General features: G+C 44.9%; 1 pseudogene across 1 annotated transcript in view; it reads left to right on the forward strand.

Moving 5' to 3' along the window:
- The window catches only part of LOC148876605 (uncharacterized), a 47375-nt pseudogene extending 23378 nt beyond the window's left edge, over positions 1 to 23997 (forward strand). Inside the window, exons 7-17 of the transcript XR_016106627.1 lie at positions 12358 to 12474; positions 12915 to 13042; positions 14415 to 14457; positions 15417 to 15500; positions 19174 to 19215; positions 21540 to 21610; positions 22001 to 22054; positions 22167 to 22272; positions 22395 to 22463; positions 23006 to 23149; positions 23580 to 23997. The product of XR_016106627.1 is annotated as an uncharacterized LOC148876605 (transcript). The remainder of the gene's footprint in view (positions 1 to 12357; positions 12475 to 12914; positions 13043 to 14414; positions 14458 to 15416; positions 15501 to 19173; positions 19216 to 21539; positions 21611 to 22000; positions 22055 to 22166; positions 22273 to 22394; positions 22464 to 23005; positions 23150 to 23579) is intronic.
- The last annotated feature ends 322 nt before the right edge of the window (positions 23998 to 24319 follow it).

The raw sequence follows: 24319 nt of genomic DNA on the forward strand, positions 1-24319 counted from the left end.
TCTTGGGCCATACAAAATCATTCTTGCACCGCTTCCTTGCTGGTTGGACGAGCCGTCAACGTGGAGAATTCAGGGCTCCTCGTCCCAGGCCGGAACTACTCTGATTGGGACCGGCGCCGCACTGGTTGAAGCTTTTATCATGTGTTCAAGCTCGTCTAGCTCGGGAGTTGCGGTACTGAATGTGCATTCTACCACAAAATCAGCCAAGGCTTGGGTTGTTCGAGGTTCATACTGGATGTCGTACTCACTTAGTTCGTTAGCCCACTTCGTCAATCTTCTAGACACCTCGGGCTGGAGCAGAATCTGTCTCAGAGGCTTGTTGGTGAGGACGACGATAGTGTGAGCTTGGAAGTATAGGCGAAGCTTGCAAGTTGCTATGATTAGTGCGTATGCTAATTTCTCGATCTCAGGGTACCTGGTCTCCGCATCCTATAAAACTTTGCTAACATATTAGATGGGTCGTTGGACCCGATCTACCTCTTTAATTAGTACCGAGCTGACCACCTCGTCACTCGCGGAGAGGTACAACTTTAATACATCCCCTTCCTCGGGTCGGATCAGAACGGGGGTGGAATCTAAGTATCTTTTTAGCTTTTTGAAGGTGAGCTAACATTCTGCAGTCCATTCGAAGTCCTTACTCTTTTTTATGGCTTTAAAAAAGGGTAGGCAGCGATCTACCGACTTGGACATAAAGTGGCTCAGGGCAGCTATCTGGCTAGTTAGCCTCTGAACCTCTTTTCTTTTGCGAGGTGGTCTCATATCTAAGATGGCCTTTATTTTTTCTGGGTTGGCTTCAATGTAATGTCGGTTGACTATATAGCCTAGAAATTTACCCGAGGAGACTCCGAAGACACACTTGTTGGGATTCAATTTCATATTGTATTTTCACAAAATTTGAAAAACACTTTGTAAATCATCCAACAAAAAATTTGAAAATTGGGTCTTCACGACCATGTCATCAACATAACATTCGATTTTATAAAGGTAGTTTTTAGTCCAAAGGGCATGACCTTGTAGCAATACAACCCGAGCTTAGTTATAAAGGTAGTTTTTTTCTTCATCGACGGGGTCCATCCTAATTTGGTTGTAACCGGAATAGGCATCCAGGAAGCTCAGCAACTCATGCCCTGAGGTCGTGTCCACTAGGCAGTCGATCTTGAGCAATGGGAAGCAGTCTTTCGAGTAGGCTCTATTCAGGTCGGTGTAATTGATGCACATGCGGCACTTGCCGTTGGCCTTTTTTACTAGAACTGGGTTAGCTACCTAGGTCGGGTAATGGACTTCCCTAATGAAGTCTGCCGCTAGGAGATTCCCGACCTCTTTATTGACTACCCTCCAGCGTTCCGGGGTGAGGTTGTGTTTCTTCTTTCTAACTGGCCAAACTAAGGGGTCCATATTCAATTTATGAGTTAGAATTTTGGAGTCTATTCCAGGCATCTCTATTGCAGACCAAGCAAATATATCTAAATTTTTGAGTAAGAAGCTTTATAGCTAGGAGCAAAGTGGCTCGTCGATCGAAGCACCGATCTGGAGAGTCTTGGTCGGGTCATCGGTTGAGACTGGGATGTGGACCGTCTCCTCTATTGGGGCAGCTCACTCATCGGCATACTCTGCTGGTCGCTTGAGCTCGAAATCTGCCGCTAGCTTTGATTCCCCCTTGAGGAAAGCTACGTAGCACATGCAAGATTTGAGTTGGTCACCTCACACGACTCCTACTCCATAGTCTATTGGGAACTTCATCGCTAGATAGTAGGTCGATACTACCGCACGTAGGACATACATAATGGGTCGACCTACTATGGCATTATAGGGAGAGGGAGTTGCGGCCACCAGAAACATGTGCTCGAACCTCGCGATATTTGGCCACGTGCCGGCCTCTACGGGTACTGTCACTCGTCTGAAAGGTTTGACCTCCTCGCCGCTGAAGCCTAACAGGGGAGTGTCTGTTGGCTTTAGGTCACTTTGTTGTAGCTGCAGCTTGTCGAAAGTGTCCTTGAACAGTATATCCATCGAGCTACTCAAGTCCACCAGGATGTGCTTGACTTTGAAGTCGTTGAGCCTCAGTTTTATCACTAGAGTGTCATCATGAGGATATTGGATCCTGCGTGCAGCATTCTTTGTGAAGTATATCGGTTCTTCAAGACGAAGTTGCTTTGGCGGGTTTTCCTCTTCAATTTCTAGCTCACAGACTGAGGTCCGTCCTGCTGCCGATGTACACCCCATGATGATAGACCCGCCAGTAATTATGTTGATTACCCCGCGGATCGGTCTTTGTTCGGGCAGCTATCATGGCGGATGCTCGTTTTGCCTACTGGTCTCGGGGGCATTCCTTCTCTGGTCCCCCTGTCGATTTGCTTGCCTATCCTCTCTCTTCTCGCTGTATAAAGTTTTTTAAGTATCCGTGGTGGATGAGCTCTTCGATCTCGTCACGGAGGTTCCCGCAGTTCTCCATGCTGTGCCCGTGGTCTCTATGGAAATGACAACAGACGTTCATGTTCCTTGTTGTAGGATCTCCCCTCAACCTGGGAGGCCATTTGACGAAGGTGGAGTCCTTAATGGCCATTAGAGTTTCTCCTCGTTTGGCTCCCAACACCATTATCAACAGTAGTTCCCTCAGCTACCCCTAAACCAGTCATTGCTTCCCCCCCGGCACCCTATTTCGAAGCCGGTTAAGGCCTCCCCTCGAGGTGGATGACCTCACCTAGGAGAAGTTTCCCAACCCCAAAACCCCCCTAATAGCCAGGCCTCATCCCTAGGCCGAAAGTAGAGAAAAATTACCCCCGCCTCGAAGCTCACAGGCGGGTTAGGAACCTCACCCAAGAAGTCACCTCGGCACTCCAAGCCCGAGTTCCCACTCACGGAGAACCGGTTCAGTGCCCTAGCAGCAAACCAAAATCCGGGCCCATCGAGCTTGGCAACACGGAGGCCAGCAGCGCCAGCACCAGGCCCGCTCAAAGAAGGTGCCGACGAAGTCGCCGAACTGCTACCTGTGTCCTACCCGAGCTCAAAGGCAAGGAAAAGATGAGCTCGGACGAGGTAAAAACTGTCCCAATTCTCTTAGTTCCTTCCCCCCTTTCATCAGAACTTCTAGCAGTCCCCATGCCTAGAGACTTCAAACTTCCGTCTCTGGACAAGTATGATGGGTCCTTTGACCCCAACGAACACGTCGATGCATTCCAGTCACAAATGCACCTTACTAGGGCTAGTGATTCATTCATGTGCGTGGCCTTCAACACCACCTTCAGGGGGGTGGCCCACACCTGGTACCGGAACCTAGCTTCTGGGTCAATATGAAGCTGGGCCCAGTTTGTGCAGATCTTCACCGCACACTTTGTTACCAGCAAGCGGTGCCCTAGAACCAAGGAAAGTATCTTCGGGGTAATCCAGAGGGAAGGAGAATCCATCTGAAGTTACATCAAGCGGTTCAATGAAGCATGCTTGCAGACACCACGGTTAGACCCCGCTGTACAGCTCGCAACGGCCAAAAGAGGGGTAACGCATAAAGAATTCAAATGGCACATGGTGGCCAGCTAGCCATCAACCGTGGCCGATTTCCTCAAGCTCGCGGATAAGTTCATGAGTACAGAGGAAGAAATCACCCAAAGAACCGAAGGCAGGGTCGAGAAAAGAAAAAGAGAAGGCGAGCCCTCCAACCCAGGCGACAGAAGAAGCCAGGCTCGAGAGGCAAAGCCAAGCCAGCCGTCCCGAGCTCCCTTAGCAGTTCGGACAGATTACACATCGTTGAACACAAGGCGGACCGAGATCTTGATGATGATCAAGGACGCCCCCTACATAAAGTGGCCACTTCGCCTAAAGAGTAACCCAGATGAGAGAAATAAAAATCTATATTGTAGTTTTCATAAAGATCACGGTCATAATACCGAACAATGTAACAATCTTCGGGACGAGATAGAGAGACTCATCCATCGCGGATACTTGAGAAATTTTGTACATAATGACAATAATAATAAAGTAGGTCGTTAAGGGGAGCACGGAAAGGATGCCCCCGAGTCCAGCAGCAGATCGGCCGAAGTCTTGCAGCGACCTCCCCAGAAGAGAGGCCAGTTCGGGGAATCATCCATGTGATAGTGGGCGGTTCGGTGGTAGCAGGTTGCACTTCGGCAGCAGCACGGACGTCAGTTTGCGAGGTGGCCCAAGAGGAGCAGAACCCTCCAAAAAGGCCGAAGACGAAAGAACCGATCTTTTTTCACAGAAGACAACACGCGAGGTGTTCACTATCCCCACGATGATGCGCTCGTCATAAAACTAAGGATCAACAACTTCGAAGTCTGGCGCGTACTTGTGGACTCAGGCAGTTCGGCGGACATCCTCTTCAAATCGGCGTTCGACCAACTACAGTTGCAGAGAAGCGAGTTGAAGCCCGCACACACTCCTTTGGTGGGCTTCAACAGAGAGGAAGTCAGGCCCCTGGGGAAGATAACAGTACCTGTGGAAGTCGGCACATGGCCTTGTGCAGTAAGACTCAACCACGATTTCCTAGTGGTCGCGACCCCCTCCCCATACAATGCCATAATAGGGCGACCAATTACGCATAATGGTCTCCACCTACTATCTGGCAATGAAGTTCCCCACGGACTTCGGTGTGGGGGTAGCGTAGGGCGACCAGCTTGAGTCCCGCAAATGCTATGTTGCTGCCCTAAAGGGAAAAAACAAGGCAGTTGATGACCTTGAACTGAAGCGGCCTACGGGGCAGGGCGAGGAACGAGCTTCATCCACTGAGGAAACAGTCGCGGTCCCGACCTTGGCTACAAATCCAGCGTGAACACTACAGATCGGTGCTTCGGTCAAGGAGCCTCTACGAATTGAACTGGTGAGTTTCTTACTTCAAAATTTAGATATTTTTGTATGGTCTGTGGCGGATATGCTCGGTATTGACCCTGACCTTATAACTCACAAACTCAACACTGACCCTGTAGTTAGACCCATTAGACAGAAGAAACGCAACTTAGCCCCGGAGCGCTGGAGGGCGGTCGACGAAGAAGTCAAAAAGCTCCTCGCAGCAGACTTCATAAGGGAAGTTCATTACCCGAGCTGGGTAGCCAACCCAGTGCTGGTGAAAAAAGCAAACGGCAAGTAGCGCATGTACGTCAACTACACCGACATGAACCGAGCTTGCCCAAAAGACTACTTCCCCCTGCCCCGAATTGACCGCCTAGTGGACGCGACCTCGGGACATGAGCTGCTAAGCTTCCTGGACGCCTACTCAGGCTACAACCAAATCAAGATGGATCAGTCTGACGAGGAAAAAACCAGCTTCATAACCGAGTTAGGCCTGTACTATTACAAGGTCATGCCCTTCGGACTAAAGAACGTTGGGGCGACCTTCCAAAGACTTGTAAATAAGCTTTTTCGGCCCTTAATTGGCATGAAAATAGAATGTTATGTAGACGACATGGTCGTCAAAACACAGTTCTCACAGGAATTAATAAAATACTTAAATTCTGTCTTCCAAATTTTGTGTCAATATAGAATGAGACTGAACCCAAACAAGTGTGTCTTCGGTGTCACCTCGGGTAAGTTCCTAGGGTACATTGTCAACCGGCGCGGTATTGAGGCCAACCCGGACAAGATAAAGGCCATCCTAGATATCAGACCACCCCGAAAAGTAAAAGAGGTTCAGAGGCTAAACGGCCGCATAGCCGCTTTGAGCCGCTTCATGTCCAAATCGGCAGACCGTTGTTTTCCTTTCTTTAAGGCAATCAAAGGCAAATGTTTGAATGGACCTGAGACTGCCAGCTCGCGTTTGACGAGCTAAAGAGCTACCTTGCTACTGTGCCAACCTTAGCCAAACCCAAGGAGGGAGAGGTCTTAGAACTGTACCTCTCGGCGAGTGACGAGGTGGTCAGTTCGGTACTAATAAAAGAAGTAGATCGGGTCTAGCGGCCCGTCTATTATGTTAGTAAAATTCTGTAGGGAGCATAGACGAGATACCCATAGATAGAAAAAATAGCGTACGCACTGGTAATTTCAGCTCGAAAACTCCACCTGTATTTCCAGGCTCACACCGTCATCATCTTGACTGACAAACCCTTGAGACAAGTCTTGCTCAAGCCCGAGGTTTTTGGTCGGTTGACGAATTGGGCCATCGAGCTCAGCGAGTACGACCTCCAATACAAACCACGAACTGCCATTAAGGCCCAAGCCTTGGCGGATTTTATCGCCGAGTGCACATTTAGCCTCGAAGCCCTTGAGCAGGTTGAGCCCGAGTTCAGGTGAACCTGGAGCTCCCAAGCCAATAGAGTCTGAACCCCGTGAAGTAGCAGCCAGTGTGGCATCTCTCTTGGTCAAGCCAAGCGCAAACTGGGATGAGGAGCCCTGGATCCTTCACGTAGATGGCTCATCGAACCAGCAGGGCAACAGGGCTGGAATAGTCTTATGCGGCCCGGGTGGCACAAAATTGGAATACGCACTACGCTTTGAGTTCGCGGCATCCAACAACGAGGCAGAGTATGAATCACTGATAGTCGGGCTGAACCTAGCGCAAAAGGTAAGAGCAAAGCACATAGTCGTCTGCAGCGATTCTCAGCTCGTGGTCAACCAGATTACGGGCGAGTACGAAGCACGCAAGCTCTCCATGATCGCATACTTAGCGAAAGTAAAAGAGGCCCTGCTCAACTTCCAGTCACACTTCATCAAGCAAATCCCGAGGTCAGAGAACACTAAGGCCGACGCTTTGTCCCGGTTAGCCAGCATGAGTCACAACACCATGAGAACCGTGTACATAGAGGACTTACCTCGGCCTAGCATTCTCGGTGGGGCAGAGGAGGTCGCTCCCGTCCTTGAAGCAGAGCCGAGCTGGATTGACCCACTCGCGAGCTTCTTGCTAGATGGAACCCCTCCCTGCGGACCGCAATGCAGCCAAGAGGGTGCAGCGCCAGGCAGCCAAATACGTCATAATAGACGAACGGTTATACCGACGGTCCTACACACTCCCCTACTTGCGTTGCCTGCGACCTGCCGAAGCCGAGCTCGTACTCCGTGACACTCGTGAAGGTCTGTGCGGCAGACACCTGGGGGCAGAGCACTCGCCCAAAAAGTACTTCGACAAGGATACTACTGGCCAACGATGAAGGCAGAAGCCGCCGAGCTCGTCAGAAAATGCGATAGGTGTCAGAAACACGCCAATATCCACCATCAGCCTGCTTCTGACCTCAAATACCTCGCCAGCCCATGGCCCTTTGCACAATGGGGCATCGACCTCCTGGGGCCATTCCTGCCAGCAATAGGTGGGAGAAAGTTCCTAGTGGTGGCAGTAGATTACTTCACAAAGTGGATAGAAGCCAAACCTCTAGCAATAGTTACATCCCGAAACATACTGAACTTCTTTTGGAAGAGCATAGTATGTGGCTTCGGGTTACCTTGGGTACTGATCTCCGAAAATGGCAAACAGTTCGAGGATATCAAGTTCTAAGAATGGTGCCAGAGTATGAGAATTCGGTAGAACTTCACATCGGTTGCACACCCGCAGGCAAATGGTCAGACAGAAGTAATGAACAGAGCCATCCTGCGCGGACTGAAAGCACGTCTAGACCGAGCTAAGGGGTTGTGTGCGGAAGAGCTACCAAGTGTTTTATGGGCTCATCAAACTACAGAAAAAACCGCCACGGGAGAGACCCCCTTCAACCTCACCTACGACACTAAAGTAGTAATCCCAGCGGAAATCGAAGTACCTACACTGCGACTAGAAACATATGATGATCAGACAAATGAAGATGAGTTACGTACCAACCTCGACCTACTGGATGAGGTAAGAGACCTTGCGCATATCCGGACAGCGGCCTACCAGCAGCAAGTAGCTCGGTACTACAACGCCAAAGTAAAGAAGCGAAGCTTCCGAGTCGGCGACCTGGTTCTCCGTAAGATTATGGTGTTCGAACCCGGCATGGGCAAACTTGGACCAAATTGGGAAGGGCTCTATAGACTAAAGAGAGCGCTCGGGGGAGCATACGAGCTCGAAACCTTAGAAGGCAAACAAGTACCCCAAGCGTGGAACATCGTTAACTTAAGGCGATACTACCTATAGACCGCCAAGCGAAGTGGACGAAATCGCTACAAGAGCCTTAGGGCCAAGATGTCGAGCTAAGAAGAGGAACCTCGTCATAGGCAAGCATAGAAAAGTCGGGCATATTATCAGTTCGGAAAAATATTGGTCAAAAGAGTAAAGCGAGCAGAGACTAAGTATTAAACACCGAAATAGGTCACGCGAGTGTAATAACCCGGGCAAGAAACAGATCGGGCATATTATCAGTTTGGCAAAATATCAGTTCGGAAAAAAGAACAACACTACCGAAAAGATTGTCTATTCCATTGCAAGAAAAGGAAGAGTACATAAAAAAAAAATTACAAGCCCGGAGCTACTTCTTCCCCATCAGAAGGCACTTCAACGACACCCGAAGGCCCTGCCTCACCCTCGGAATCCGGCTCGCCATCAGCAACGTTGGCCATCTCCTGAGTTATACGCGAAGTGGATATGACACTAATATCGAGGTCGGGGTACGTGTTTTGAATCATCCACCGACTCAGTTTGAATCCCCTTCTGTAAGAATCCACCATCAGGTCGTCAAAACGCGGCGAGGCGATGTAGTCCTCAACGGCCTTCTTCTTGACATCTTCGATACCTTGAGAAAAGATTTACATTTTCTCCCTGGTGTCCTCCTGAAGATATTTGACCTGATGCTATAGGTCCAGCCTCAGGTCTGCCATTTGCTTCACGGCTACCCCCATGGCCTCGGCATCCCATTGAGACATCGCCTGCCTGACCATAGCAACGCGAGCAGCCTCTTCGGCAGCATGAACGGTCGCCTCAGCAGCTCGGGTATTTGCCTCGGCAGCACGAAAAGCCTCTTCGGTAGCTCGTGCCTGCCTCGAGCTCCTCTCCACTTGGGCCGCTAAGGCGTGAATAGAAGAGTTCACCTACCAAAAGAAACAAGTGATTAACAACAGCAAAATGGATAGAAAACAAAGAGGGGTAGACGAAATCTGACTCACCACCATAGCATGAGTTACGGCACGACAGACGACCTGATTCAAGGGAAGATCGGTCCACGCCACGATCTCCTTGGGGAAAGTGGCCTCCCTACTCTTCTGAAGAGCGTAGTTCGGTGACAAAATGCTCCTGAACTCCCCTTGAGCTCTCGAGCCCGAGGGCCCAACTCGCGTATGAGCATACCCAGAATAAGCAGGAGCACTAGAGTAGGCAGGAACACCCGTGTGAGTGGTCTCGGCGTAAGGGGCACCTGCCGCTTCCTGCATTGAAGGAGCCACCTTCGGCTCCCTAGGCAGATCCTCCGATGTGTGGTCTGGAACTTGAGGATCCTCATCCTGGGGCATCTTGGTACGAGTTCGCTTGGCGACCCGCTTCCTCCTCTTCATGCCTTGGAACAGGCGCCCCCCACGAGTCCTCTCCGAGTCCATCACACCTACAGAAAAGAGTTCGGCATCAGAAAAATGAAGGAACAAAGCGAACAAAAAACCTTTGAGCAAGGAACCTACCCGAACTCAGGTCAGCCACAATAAGCTTGGCCTTCGTTAGGTACTGATGGCATTTTAACCCTTGTCGTGCCCATTGTCGGAGGCCCTTCACCGTCTCTTTATCGAGAGTGACACCAAAGTTAGGGGTGGCCTCCCCCCACCCGGTCTGAAAAGGTCACCCCTGTGCACTTCGCACCCCGAAGTAGTCCCGCTTCCACGTCGGGACCTTGTTGGGAAGTTCATGCAGAAGCTTAAAACCCGGGCGAGGAGACAGGTAATACACCCGCCTACCTCCGGGAAGAGAACTCGCTTGTTTCTTGAGCATTAAGAGGAGAATATCTCCAAGTCTAAAGGGAAGTTCTGTTCGCAAAAAAGGGAGACTATGTTCCCAAAGAAAGTTGGCCAACGGTAACGCCGAAGTGGTTTATGACCTCGACGAGAAGGGGGTGGAAAGGCAATCGCAGCCCCACAGCAAGCTGCTCCCAAAAAATCATGATCTCATCAGGACCGTGTTCCCAAAGAAAGCTACCCGAGGGAATGAAATAGGTGTACCCCCAGGCAGATTGTAAGAGATAGGTAGAGATTGAAGCCCCTCGGGCATCATGGTCGAAGGACCAAACCTATCTAGCATATGACCTCGTCGAGAGGTAAATGCCAAACTGCCTGAAGCGGCTTGGCCTATGGGTTCGAGGTCATCCTCAAGTTACACCTCAGGATCACTAATCGGGGGATACGACTTGGTTCGTAGAACCTACATCAGTCCTACTTGAAGAATCGTCTGAGCTATCAAAGCTAGACATTGAGGAGAAAAGGTGGATTCAGGAAAGTACTCACCGGAAGAAAGTTTTGAAGGCTCCGGAAACTGGAACAAGCAAAAAACCTTGAAGGCGAAATAATAAGCCTAGACGTGAACTGAAAGGCCTGGATGTGAGCTAAAAAGTTGGACGCGAGCTCAAGAAGCAAATCGCAGAAGTGACAAATCGACTAGCGTCCCCTACTATTTATAGCCACAGTAACTGAGAACCAATAGTGCATATCAGAGCCAATCCGATGGCCCGCATTCGCGCTGACCGCACATCCCCTGAGACCGATACGTGGTTGGCGCACGTCTTTCTGAAAATGATGAAACATCGGCGCACGTCTTTCTGAAACTAACGATGCACTGGCGCACGTCTTTCTGAAACTGACGACACGTCGGGCACGTCTTTCTGTAACTGACAACTTCCAGCGCACGTCTCCTCACCTTTCAAGTGGTAGCGGCACGCTTTTTTCAAAATCAAAAGACTTGTCATGTCTCCCAGTGGCGCGCTTTTTTGAAATTTGAAATGAGCGCACGCTGCCACGTTTGTCATTATTTGTAAGCAGGTAGGCACGTCTCTCGCCTTTTTTGGACACCCTAGAAAACCGAAGAACCCTGACAAAGCACTTCACGCTATCAAGATTCAAAGAACGGGACAAATCCACCTACCACCTCTCAAACTCCCCGCACTAGGGCAAGACCCTTGGCGCGAGGAGTGGGGGGCAATTGATGAAGGAAGATTTGGCCCGACCTCATAGTTACGTGACACGTGGCAAAGGCGACAGATCGACACAAAAGCACGCCTAAGGCGTGAGCACTAAGGAGGAACCAGTAGCGGACCGAACTCCCCTACCAGCAGTTCGAACTCCCTACTAGGAGCCCAAACTCTCCCTTAGGCCCCAAGCCACTCAAGGGACAGTAACCCGAACTGGCCTGCCTTATAGCAATTCGGGACACACCTCACCGAACTGGCCTACCTTATAGTAGTTCGAGACACACCTCACCGAACTGGCCTGCCTTATAGCAGTTCGGGACACACCTCGCTGAACTGGCCTGCTTTACAGCAGTTCGGGACACACCTCACCGAACAGGCCTGCCTTATAGCAGTTCGAGACACACCTCACCGAACTGGCCTGCCTTATAGCAGTTCGGGACACACCTCGCCGAACTGGCCTGCCTTGTAGAAGTTCGAGGCCCACCTCACTGAGCTGGCCTGCATTATGGCAGTACAGGACATACCTCCGAACTCAAGACTTCACCTCACTCACCACTCTAAGACTTCGCCTCCAGGACGCCAAACCGTACCATGCCTGACACCAAGGAAGTTCGTACCCAGGGGTGGCACACCTGACTGACTTGGGATCTGACGCTTGACGGCCGCACTTCAAACGGCCACCTGCCACCGCCACCTGACACCGCCATCTTCAGTTACAGAGACGGCTCCGACAAGGAGTAGTGGCGGTTCTGTCCCAATAGAAAAGATGACACCCGAACTGGCAGAAACAAAGATACTCATACCCGACCTGACAGAGGCCTCGGAGTGAGTGCGCGAAGTGGTTATAAAAGGCCCCCTACCCCCAACAACAAGGTATGTGAATTATTGTGCCATCTGGTCTTCATTTTGCCTTTGAGAGAATACTAACTTGAGCTTCGGAGTTATCTCACCGGGTTCCCCCTGGAGTTCCCTCATCTTCTCCATTTCAGGCACTCCGTTGCTCTAGTCAGAGGCAAAATCGTTGATAGCTAAGACTGGCCGGATTGCACTCCATCAACAACCATGTTCCCATGCTTCCCATTACTAGTTCTATCCTAGTCTTGTTATGTATCCACGTGAACATCCTTGTCTCAACAAATACTCTCAAACTTGATCCTTCATATCAGCCTCTCCTGTTTCAGCATATTCTGCTCTTATTTCCCTTCCCAGTTAGTAGTCTAGCTTGATAATTTTTCATGTCGTCCCCTTTTAACTCTATATTCCACGGTATTTTTAATGTTAAAAACCATTCCTTTGGGTTCCTAACAAAAATAATTCTATACTTTATTTCACTGATATGCTAAAAACACAGAGGGAAGCATTTGCAGGAAATCTTAGGAACTGTGGAAATCATCATTCAGTTATATTTGTTGTTAATGAAGTTATTATAGCCAATGGGCCTAATGTAACAACATGGAGTATTACCATGGTTAGAGCATGAATAAAGTTCTTTGTATTGGATCTTTGTGGGTTTGGGTCCAGGTTTGATTTGAACGAGGCATTCTATATCGGATCTGAGACGGGTTCTGCTTGGATTCATATCAGGCCTTCTATCTTGACATCTATGTCAAGTTTCTTCCATTTTATCAACTCATGCATTAAGGATTGGTTTCACTCCAATGCCAAATCCATTCTACACATCCAAGTCAACACCAACCCAGGAAAACATAACTTAGTGAACAGATTTAAGGGTTGGGCTGAATCTTAGCCCTCTTCATTCATGCCCTAACTGTAGTTAATCTAATTTCACTTTTTAAGGTAAAGAGGGTAAATTGAAATCAAGTAACCCCTCGTATTAAGCCCATAATATTCAATTATTGATTATGATGTTAGGCACTTAGGCTTATTAAGCTTGCAATTTTTGCACAGGTTATGCAGAAGACAAAAGTTGGCATGAAAGAATATCAACTGGAGATGATATTTCTACATCATATATACATGCACGGTGGTTGTAGACAGTGTTCCTATACTTGTATATGTGCTACAGGAGAAAACAGGTGCCTTCCAATTTCATTCATTTTATAGATGCCCTTATCATATAGTATGAAGTATTTTGGGCAGAGAGTTTTATCTCTGATTTGTAGACAAAGCACTTTCCTTAGTAAATGGTTTGCATTACAGATTCACTTCCCTTGGGTAGTGGCCCTTTTATGCACTTCACTTGTTAATTTAGAGAATGTGGTTAAAAAGCTTCACAGGAGGAGGAATACCCTACACTCATGCCTGACAGTCAGTTTGTATTAAAAAAAAAAAAAAAAAAAAAAAACTCAGTATAAAGTTTAAAGAAGAATTGTAAATTTAGCCTCCTACAAAACCATTGGAAATTCACATTGGCAGTAACAACTAAAATATTCATATTGAATAGTGATCATTGAAATTCTCATGACTCATGGGCATCGGAGTCGATCAGCAAAAAGTAGACTTTGGACCATCTAGAGAAGAATTCTTACTATCCAGGGCCAAGGTACAGACAGGTGCAACTAAGTGGTATCTTTGACAGGTATTGTGGACACACTACCTCTAATAGATATTCGAGATGATGGAGCCCTTGTCACTGGTGAGATTTGGTGCTTCTTTAAACAAGACAAGCCAGTAGACTTGGAGGGAGCACTTGAGACTGGTGCATGTGGCACTCCTATAACGAGTAATCCTTTAATTTTGTGAATTTTATGAAGGCACACACATACACACAGACAGAGGCACAAAATAACCCCCATTTTCTCCTATCCAATCACTGCTCCATCTTTGCATGATTGCTGAACAAGTAAACAGTGGGAGCTGAGAACAACTAAATGTCATTTAATGGGGGTTATATGCGGGCACCATTCTGCACCACATGGTTAGCAGGGCATTGGGTTCTGAATGTCCACATGTGTGGCCTAACTACTTTCTGAAGAAAGTTCACGACAAACGAAGTTTTACATCAATGTGATTATATTGCATGAAAGGTTCAATAAGGTGAACTATGCCAATTCTTTTGATGACTCATGAATAAGAAACTATGCCAGGCTGCAATTTGAATTTGTCTGACTTATGTTGCTTTGGCTCTACATAAAAAACACAAGTTTATAAACATGCAGTCTGTGCTGGTTAAGAGAAATGGTTCTAGTGTTGACAAAACCATTAAAGTGAAACTTTGATTTATTTAGAAACTTACGTTTTGAGAAATACCAATCTAACTTTTCTTTTGACATTTCTTAATCTCATCTAGTCTCTGTTATACATGTCTATGTAGTAGCTCGCAGATGACATTGCCAATGCATGTTTTGTTGATGCCAGTATGCCATAATTTTTGCATAAAAGACAAATTTGGTTGCATGTAGAAGGAGAACTAATGTGAGGTTTCACTTTTTGGGTGTTCTATTTCAGCTCCATTATTCACTATGGCCATGCTGCTGCTCCAAATGACAGGGTATGCAGATTAAAATATTCTTTGTACACCTTGACTATTGTTTCTGATATTCATGATCAACTCCATAATGTCCTCAAATCTCAGTTCCATTTTATGATATTCTTTGTTTTCTGTTCCCAAATAAATCATATTGATAACTGTTCTTCATGGAATCCATGAATGTAAAACCTTGGCAAAGTTATTCTATTATGCTTCTAAGGGTCTTTAAGTCAGCTGCACAGGGGTGTTCTGCCAAATTGGCAGTCCAGATTAACAATTAGCCACATGTAAACATGCTTATTAGATGCCCTTGTGCATCTAAACTTCTATTTTTGCACTTCTACCAGTTAACTTTTCCGAAATTTTAAGCAGATATGAGAGCAAAAATGACTTTTTCATGCCATATGGCAAACTTTCCACATTAAAGGGGTGAGTTGGAGATCTTATAAATATTTTTGGGTGCTACCTTTAGTTGCTACATGTAAAAACGTGCAAAAGAATAACTCTAAACCTTGTGTTCTTTTTTATGCATAGAAAAGGTTATTGGCCTTAAATGGCATTTAATGTTTGGACAATTACTGACTGCTTATGATGCAGTATTTTGTGATAGCATTTGTTTGGCCTACATTTTTGGTAGTATCCTCTTAACATGTCAAAGCAGTTCTCTCTCTCTCTCTTATATGGCTCACTCTTTTCCTTGATCCTTTTACAGATCTGGATTCTGCTATTTTTACTTGTGAACTAAAGTGGTTTGACTTCTGTTCTTTTTCATTTTCCTAATTTTTCTGAAAAAACAAACATGAGAACATTAAATCAGTCCCAACCAGGGGGTGTTATATCATATATGTTACATCATATTTTGAATAGACTGGACAAAACAATGGTAAAATTGGTCATGCATACCATTTTATATTCAGAACACTGAAAGCTTTATCCTCTTAGTTTCATCTTTGATTTAGCTTGCCTTTTTCTAATGGCAGACTCTGGAGGATGGTGACATGGCCCTTATGGATATGGAAGCAGAATACCATTTGTTTGCTTCTGATATCTCATGCTCATTCCCTGTGAGTTCTTGTCTTCTTTCATTATTCCTCTATACTGTCTTCTCTAATATATAAATTATCAATCAAAGGCATGCCTGACATTTTGTTTTGATGTAAGGGGTGAAATCCTTGTATATGTTCATTAATACCTTTCCTTACATCTTCATAATCCTAAAACGTTATAGCAAGAGAACTAGTGGCCCTTATTGGATTTTTCAGCGGTCAATAATGTACCCATGTAAGACGAAGTGATGCAAAATTTGAACCCATGCAAGGATATTTTCTGACAAATTTAAAACAATCTCTAGTTGGAAAGAAACCCAACACATACAGCGTATAAATTTGGGATGAGACAAATTGGAGGATCATCTGTGAGATAAAACCTCTATACTCATAATGTAAGACTTGTTAATTGGTAATATCTAGCTTTAAGTAAACTGATTTTGGAAATAAAAAGTATACATATCTGGAAACTTATTAAGCAAGTGCTTGATCAGCATCTAGCCCATCTCAAAACATATCTTATGCCCTACACATTTTCTTGATCAACTGTTCTTGAGGTCTTACTAAATAGAAAATAATAGAGTAAGAAGACAATGAAGTAAAGAAAGATTCTTCCACAATAATATCAACTGAGTGCACCTAGCATCCTATCCTCCACCAAAATATACATACATCCCCCCCCCCCCCCCGCCCCCCCCCCCCAAAAAAACAGCCACTAACCCAGGGGATCAAGCCCTAATGCACTTCTTTTTTTGTTTATTAACTACTGTTGCATGAGCTCCCCTAAGTGGATGAAATATCCATGTCAGGCATGTTCCTGATTCTGACAATTCATGAATTCTTGATGCTTCAACATGACATTTTCCTTACTTGGTCATTTGACATAAATTAAATAACAAATATAAAATTAAATATGATGATGGGTCTAGTGAGTAACTTCACTCTCCCTTCTCGTCCTTGTCTCTGACAAGACAGTCTCCATCCTAAACTCGATCGAGCGAGTCCGGGGAGACCAATACCCACCGAAAAAGTGTTAAGGCTTCTGATAGTTCACGATGTTTGGCTTCTCAGAGTTGGGCGAAGCGACAGTTCGGATAACTCTGACGGGTTGACGTGTTTGTGCTGGTGAGCTCGGAGTAAAGGAAAGGGAGTGTTATCTGAGGAGGTGTTTGGTCGGGGAAATTGAAGGGGAATTTCTCTGGTCGAAGGATTTGCAGCTTCAGGTTTCGAGATTGTGCAACTGCAGTACAGAACCGGAGTTCAGGCAGTTAGCAGGTGGCCGCGTTTTGGTTATCCTAGAATCGGAACTTGAGGTTATCCGGTTGGTGGGAAAGAGCCCGTTCCGGCTCGGAGGAAGAACCTTAGCACTTTTTCGGTGGGATCCAGGGCTGGAGAAGGAAAAAGCTGTGTGGGGATCCCAGCGGTCGCGAATCCAGGTATTTGGGCTCCCACTCCAAGCCTGGAGCTTGGAAATGTTTAGGGAGCACGGAAACGCCGTTGGTGGCTGCTTTGCAGGTGTGGCAGAGGATAACCTCTGTTGGACGGACCTCGAAGCAATGAGGTTGCTGATATGGGCGGAAGTCTCGCACGAGATACCAAAATCTTTGACGGTGGAGATTTTGGGGGAAGTTTTTGTGGTAAACTTCGTGGTGGAAGGGCCAGAGTCGTTAGTAGCGAAACCGAGGAGACCCATTAGGTGGGCAGCGATGGAAGAAGAGGAAAACAATTGGGATTCTAACCCGCAGCCGTATACTATGTCCATCTCTGGGAGAAAGTCATACCCTGCTCCGACATGTGAGACTGGTATTGGGGTGAGGGTGGGCGTTCCCTCAGGGGCGGGGTTTGAGAGGTTCTCCCCAAGCGGAAACACCATAAAAGGAGGAGAAATAGAAAGAAGCGGCGGGTTTGAGCGCGGGGGACTGGTACAGAGGAAAAGGGAAGGGAGACTGTCGGTGCCGGTGCCTTTAATTTCTGAAACAGAGGTTTGCGCCCCAAGTCAATCAGAAACGGGAGGCGGGATTCCTTTGTTGTTTCTGGCCCCAGACGGAGTCTCGCTGGATATGGTGCCATCGGAGGTAAGGGCGCCGGTGAATCCAGGAACAACAAAGGTTTCTGTTCAAGACTGGGCGGGTGATTCAATTTTCAAAAGTCTTTTGAGTGTGTTCGGTGAGCAGGGAAGCCTCAAATTTCGATTCCCGACTTGGAGCGTGGGCCAACCTTTATGGGTTAACCTAATCATGGGCTGGGCCTGCCTCTGGCCGCTCTAAAGCCCAAATTTCCGATGGGCTCTCAAGGGCTTGTCCCTTTGAGCTCCATTTGGTATAGATTTGAGGCCATCAAAGATACTGCATGTGGAGGTGGCAGTTGTGAAGCTCAAACCAGTAACGACACCATTGCAAAGTCCATGCTTACCAATTTCTCGGTTAGGTTTTCAGTCTCCACAAGCTCTCCGGCCACAAGAGAGCCTCTTAATGATGGGGCTCGGGTGAGTGGACCCCTATCGGAAGTTCAAGAAGAGGATGTTGTATCGGCACAGGTGGGCGTTGATGAGCAGGTGGAAAAAGCGATGCGCTTTGGGAGTTTCTTGGGGTGTCTATCCTAGGGGACCAAGAGACCAGCGTCCGAGATTGGCTTAAAGATAAGTTTTCTGAGGAGTTGAAGATTCACCCCTCTGGGCTTGATCCTTCTCTCGAGACTGATACAGAAGTGGGGTCAGAAAGCTCGTGGTCGGACTACATGTCTGATTCTTCGTCATTTCCGCTCGGGGTTAGAAAGTCCAAGTTTCTGTGGACTGCTACCACCTGCCGGTTGCTGATCCTCCTTCCTGTGGGACTCGTTGCGCCAGAGGGAGAGGTAGAAGAGGCAGAGGCAGAACCGCAGAAGGTTTTAGTGTTCACTAGTGAGTTTTTGCTTTGTCATGGTTCACGGGGTGTTTTTGGGCCTCTGTAGGTAGGTTAGCTGAGGTCTCTAGGTTGGGGTGCTGTGGGAGGTCTTGTTCGTGCATTCTCAGGCCCGCTCGTTTGTTTTGTTGGAGTGGCTTGTGGGTTCTGTTTTGCCCCTGTTTTTTTCTTTTTCTTTTCGTATACATCTTGTATACTCTGTTTTCTTTTTAATAAATTTACCTTATCTTACTCAGAAAAATAACAAATATAAAATTCTAGACCTTTTTTATAGGTATATAATATCAGAATTTGAAAAAATATAGACTATGTTAATAATTTATGGTTGCAATAGTGCATTGACGAGTTGAACTATGGGGTCTGGTTATAGTTTTGGATAAAGTTGATCTTGAATAGCTCTCTTCCGTGTATAATCTTGCTAGGTCCATATCAAATGAATCTTCCTTTGACTTAATCACCACTGCTAATCTGAAACCACTCCAAGCATGTCATGGCTAATCTAAGAAATCTCGAGTTACATGATAAATTAATAAGCTTCATTAATAATTACAACTATATTGGGGTTATTGTAATGGAGTAACCATAATCCTGATGGGCTAGAAAAATTTTTCGATTTTAGGATTTAATATCTGGGTTGGTAAAATGTGCACTGGGAAAATGTGAGACCTGCTTTGCCATATTAAATTTGTTCCTGATAACTTATTGCTCACTCAGTCCAATTCAATGTACTACCAAGATTGATAAATTTACTGGCTAACAATCATAACTGGTTACATTCTATCTTCATGTAGGTAAATGGAAAATTCAATGATGATCAACGTCTCGTATATAATGTAAGTGCAATGCTTCTAGTCCAGTTGTTAATGTTGTGTATTACAGAACATGAAGATGTTAGACAGTCTTGTATGTCCTTAGCTTCAATCAGATTTGATATAATTTGTTATTTAGTGGAAATAAATTAAAGTGCATGTTTGATTCATGTTGTTTGGTATAATTTTGTACAAGGCCCTAAAACTGGACACTTATGGAAACTTGTGTTAGTTTTAAATGTTCGCAGCCATTGGATAAGTCTGGGGAGATTTATCCTACCACTGTTGATACTGATGTGCCACCAAGTGTTGGGATGGTTTGTTTCGGCCATCAGGGTAAAACCCAAGGCACATGCAGTATGGGATTGCTTGAACCCTTGAATCGGACTAGAATTCCAGTATTACCCTAGACCTTGGAGACAGATGGGCAAAAACTGGAAAGTTACACCTGACCCCTAGACTCGATTATGACACATCACTAGGTATCGGATCGGGCTGTCTTTGATGTGTCAATCAGTGAGATCCTTAGTGGGGGTCAAAACCTAGACATGTTGGGGCAGTCTGAGAATTCATCTGAGTGAGTGGTCATAGTGACAGGATCAGCCCTTTTGTCGGACAATGGTAATGATCGGGAATGCACTATCTCTGATGGAAACCAAACTGCCAGCAGTTGATTTCAATCGTTGGAATTTTGTTTTGCAAAATTAATATATATATGTATATGTACGGTTTCAAAAGATTTGCAAAAGGTTTTAATTCCCGGGATCCATGTGAGTGGAGAGTGCGGCACTGTTCCTTGTAGTCGAGGGAGATGTCTTCTCTTGTCGGGCAGTGCTTGATCATTAAGGGTTGAGAGGTTGAGTGTAAGACCATTTAGGATAATACCTGATGGGCTAATCTTGCACTTGCCCACAATCCTTGGGTTTTTATGAGATGGCTTGGCGTAGGGACCACTTAATGTAAGTGTTGGGCCCATAGGGTTTATGTGATGGGCTCAAGGGGGTCACTGAGTCTTTTAGTGAATTCGGCTGGGCCTTGTAATAAAAGCTGGGCCGAACCCATGTGGCTGGTGTGTAGATCAATGCTTGGGTCTCATGCCATACAAAGAAGCCCAACTGGGCAGCAGATTGGAAACTGGTTAAACACTGAACATTTAATGGGCCAAAAGCCCATTTTGAACTGGACTAATATGATCACTTGTTCATGGGGCGAATTTGAGATTAATGTTAGTAAAATGATTGGGTCTTTAACCTTATCCACTCTAAGAGACCAAATTCAAATTAGATTTGAATCTGGTAACCTCCTGATAAGATCAGGAGTTAACTAACTTAATTTGCAGATAGGATTAAGATTAACCCCTATCCAAATACTGATTTAGATTGGGATAACTCCCAAAATATTGGGAGATTTCTTAATCAAGAAGAAAGAGGAGAAAATCCTAGCAGAAATATTAGATTTTGAACTAGGGGTTTGAGTAAGCAAGAAACACATCCTACGAATTGAAATCGGATCTCTCACAGGCTCCAGAATGAAGAGATAGTTCTACCCTCTTTGTCCCTGGATTTCTCCTCCTTCATCCGCCTCCACTCCCTGTTGGAAGATTGGATTTTTGCAGCAACAGGAAGTCAAGAAATTAGTTCTTGACAACACTCTTGCAAGAAAGACAAAAAGATTCGGTGTTCAAGGTTTCTAGAGGGTTCTTGTGAAGAATTCAGTATGTAGGATGCACTCTGCTGGTTCTGTTCCATCCACAGCTGTGTCATCTTCAGCAGGAGCGGATCTTGGTTTCTTCTTTGGGCGTGAACACCAACTTTGGGAGATATTGTTTCTCCGGATCAACTATAATCCTTCCTGTTTCCTTTTGGTTCAGATCTGGTTTGATTATGGTTCAAGTAGAATCCTTGAATAATGTATTCTAAATTTAGGGAATATGATTCCCAGTTAAGATAGGAAATTTTTTTGAAATTCGCCCACCCATTCTGCACCCTTCATGGCATCCATTAGATGGATCCTACCATTTTTTCAGAAGAATAACTTTTTTGTTTCAAGTTAGATGCTTTATTTGGTAGTTATCCAATGCTTCTAATTAGTTGATTTATATTTTCTGTTTGGGTTTTGTATTCTTTTCCAATTAGATTCAGATGGCGATGGAAAGGTATTGCCTAAGTTATGACAAGTTGGAAAATATCATTTTGCTAGCACATTGGTTGCCTAACCTCCTATCACCATTTGGTCACAATTAGATTAGTGAATGAGAAACTAAAGCACCTGGGTTTAGGTATACTAAGTCATTTCTTATTTATTTTGTTCTGTTCAAAAAGTTAAATGTCTTATTCACAATTTCTCAGGCAGTTCTGAAGGTTCATAATGAGGTTATGTCTCCAATAAAAGACGGAGTAAGCTGGATAGACATGCACAAGTATGGTTTTGTACATCTTAATTTTTCATCCTTCATCTTTATAGTATCTACAAGTATAATATAAGTGCTTACAAATGATACTTGCATTCTTTGCTCTGATGCTTCCCTTTTTCTTTGTAAAATTGTTGAGTATCTTTTATCATTTTTTTGGGTCAAGGTTATCAAGCATCAGAGTTGCAGAGTGGTGATATTTACATTTATGATATAAAATGAATGCTAGTTTGCACACGTATGGAGTTTGAGATCTCTATCATTAGGAACCTTGGTTCATCTGCCTGTGATTGCATTATCATTTTGAGTGGAACATCATAGTTACCATAATTTTGAGTTTAGCTGCGTAAATTAATGTTTTGTTAATGATATTCCATATTTAATTCCAATGCAAAACAGATTAGCTGAGCGGCATATTTTGGAGTCCTTGGTAGAGGGAGGAATTCTCATCGGGTATGAGTCTTTTGCATGAGAAATACTTAGAATGATCAAGTATCAGCATGTAATAGAATTTTTTTTTATTGGTAAGCATGTAATAGAAGCATAAAATTGATATTCCTTCCAGGAAGGCTGATGATATGATGGAAGAAAGATTGGGTGCCATCTTCATGCCCCATGGCATAGGACATTTCCTTGGGATTGATGCTCATGATCCAGGAGGTTATCCTCAGGTCAGTCATTTCTTTGATTGAGGTGTTGTGTGGTATGACACAAGAGAGTCTTAATGTTAGCTTGTAATGTTTTTGCCTTCATCCAATTGATGATCTGAACTGTTTTTTTCTCACTCTTTTAGGGGATAGAGAGGCCAACAGAACCTGGGCTCAGGGCATTGCGGACAGCTAGACAACTCAAAGAAGGCATGGTTAGTCATATAATAAGATTTTTTATTGATATCTAGTATTCTTTGGTCTCTTTTAACACTTAAAAAGAAGTGCAGTGTAATCTAGAACATCTTTACTGAATATACATATGGCCAGTTCCCATTTGCCAAGTTTTATACACCTCTAGGCACCATCATGTTTTTTATGATTCCTCTGGGGTTGAAAATATCTTAAGTTTAGGAGCAAATCTCCTAGATACCAAGTCAGATTCTATCCACATGAATTACAAAACTTGTGGTTATGATGTTATACATGGTTAAAGTGTTAATAAATTCAGAGATGCATATTTTGATTAGTGACTTTTCCACTATGAACTCTGTCCTGATGTGATGTAATTGCAGATAAATATGCCAAAATTTCCCAATGTGTTTGTGTATAAAATTTTATCGGGACCTATATATAGGCCAAATTACATAATGCCTTGCCTGTGAATCATTACACTGCACCACACTACTCATTACAATCACAAGCAAAAGAGCATCAAGTTGAAATTGCTTATTCTTTTGCTTTACTTTAACTGCAGGTGGTTACAGTTTCACCAGATTGCTATTTTAATGATGCTCTCCTAATATCAGCAATGAATAATCAGAACATGTCTAAGTTCATCAATAGTGACGTGATTGCACGGTTTAGACAATTTGGTGGTGTCCGAATTGAAAGTAGTGTAGTATGTATCTCTCTTAACTGAATCTATGATCAATCTCACTGGCGTTTTATAGGTTGGATTAACAGATATAAGAATGAAAAAATAGCAAGATTGAATATGGTTTCAAGCATTGGTTGACAGATGAATACAAAAAATAGAAAAATAAAATTAATGTTGTCAGACTCAGGCCTGACAAAAACCAGAAAACTCACTGGGTCATGGGTTGACAGTTTAACCGTTTGTTAGATCATTCAGCCTAGGAAAATAATTAAAAAAACAGGGGCATGGAATTTTCATCTGTCGCCTTGAAACTGGGTCTGATTTGAGTCTGACAATACTGGATAAAATCTTTTTGTTTGGGACTAGCAGCTAGGAGAATTGGTGAAACCACATTTAGTAGTTTGAAGAAATTCATCAAATGGAACCTTAATATAAGTTTCTGTTTGTTCAGCGTGTAACATCTAATGGATGTGAAAACCTCACCACCTGCCTCGAGAAGCATGGGAAATTGAAGCCGTCATGGCAGGAGCATCCTGGCCTTTGGACAATGAAACAATCTTGAAATATCAGAATACTGGCCTTTCATCTACAACATCAAAGGAAGATCCTAAAATGGGCCTTTCATCTGCGACACTGGAGGAAGAATCAGCAACTGCCCTATCGGAGAAGAGTGAAATTTCATCCTCAACATCGGAGGGAACTCTCACTACTACCGAGTAGCAAGCTGAACCCCTTGACGCAATATTGAAGTTGTATCAGCCACCAAATCTTTTTTGCAACTGTTGTGTGATACTTTTTTCTTGGATTCTGGATCCGGAGGCATTCTGTTTTATTTCTTACTGTTAATTTGAGCATTCCTTTTCTTTGCATGGAAAGCTGTAATGGGCAACAAGGAAAGGAAAAGATTAGCATGTTTTAGTAGACCACCAGCACAAATTAGGGAGAATGACGGTTCAGCTCAGGGTCAGTATTTATAGACTCGAAGTACATTTTGGGTAGGTGTCAGTTTGGAATTGATACTAATTCACGGGCCGATAAGGTGTATAGAATGTGGGTTTTGATCTTTTGAATGTTTATAGTTTTGCCGTGAAAATTAGAAATCTACATTGGGCCTGTCCGTAGAAAATCAGAAATCTACATTGGATCTTTCTCTATTTCTCCACAAATTAGGGAGAATGACCAATCAGCCCA

Source organism: Nelumbo lutea, chromosome 1 (assembly GCF_056320005.1).
Source record: "Nelumbo lutea isolate HS-2025 chromosome 1, American lotus-T2T, whole genome shotgun sequence".
NCBI classification, from domain to species: Eukaryota; Viridiplantae; Streptophyta; class Magnoliopsida; order Proteales; family Nelumbonaceae; genus Nelumbo; species Nelumbo lutea.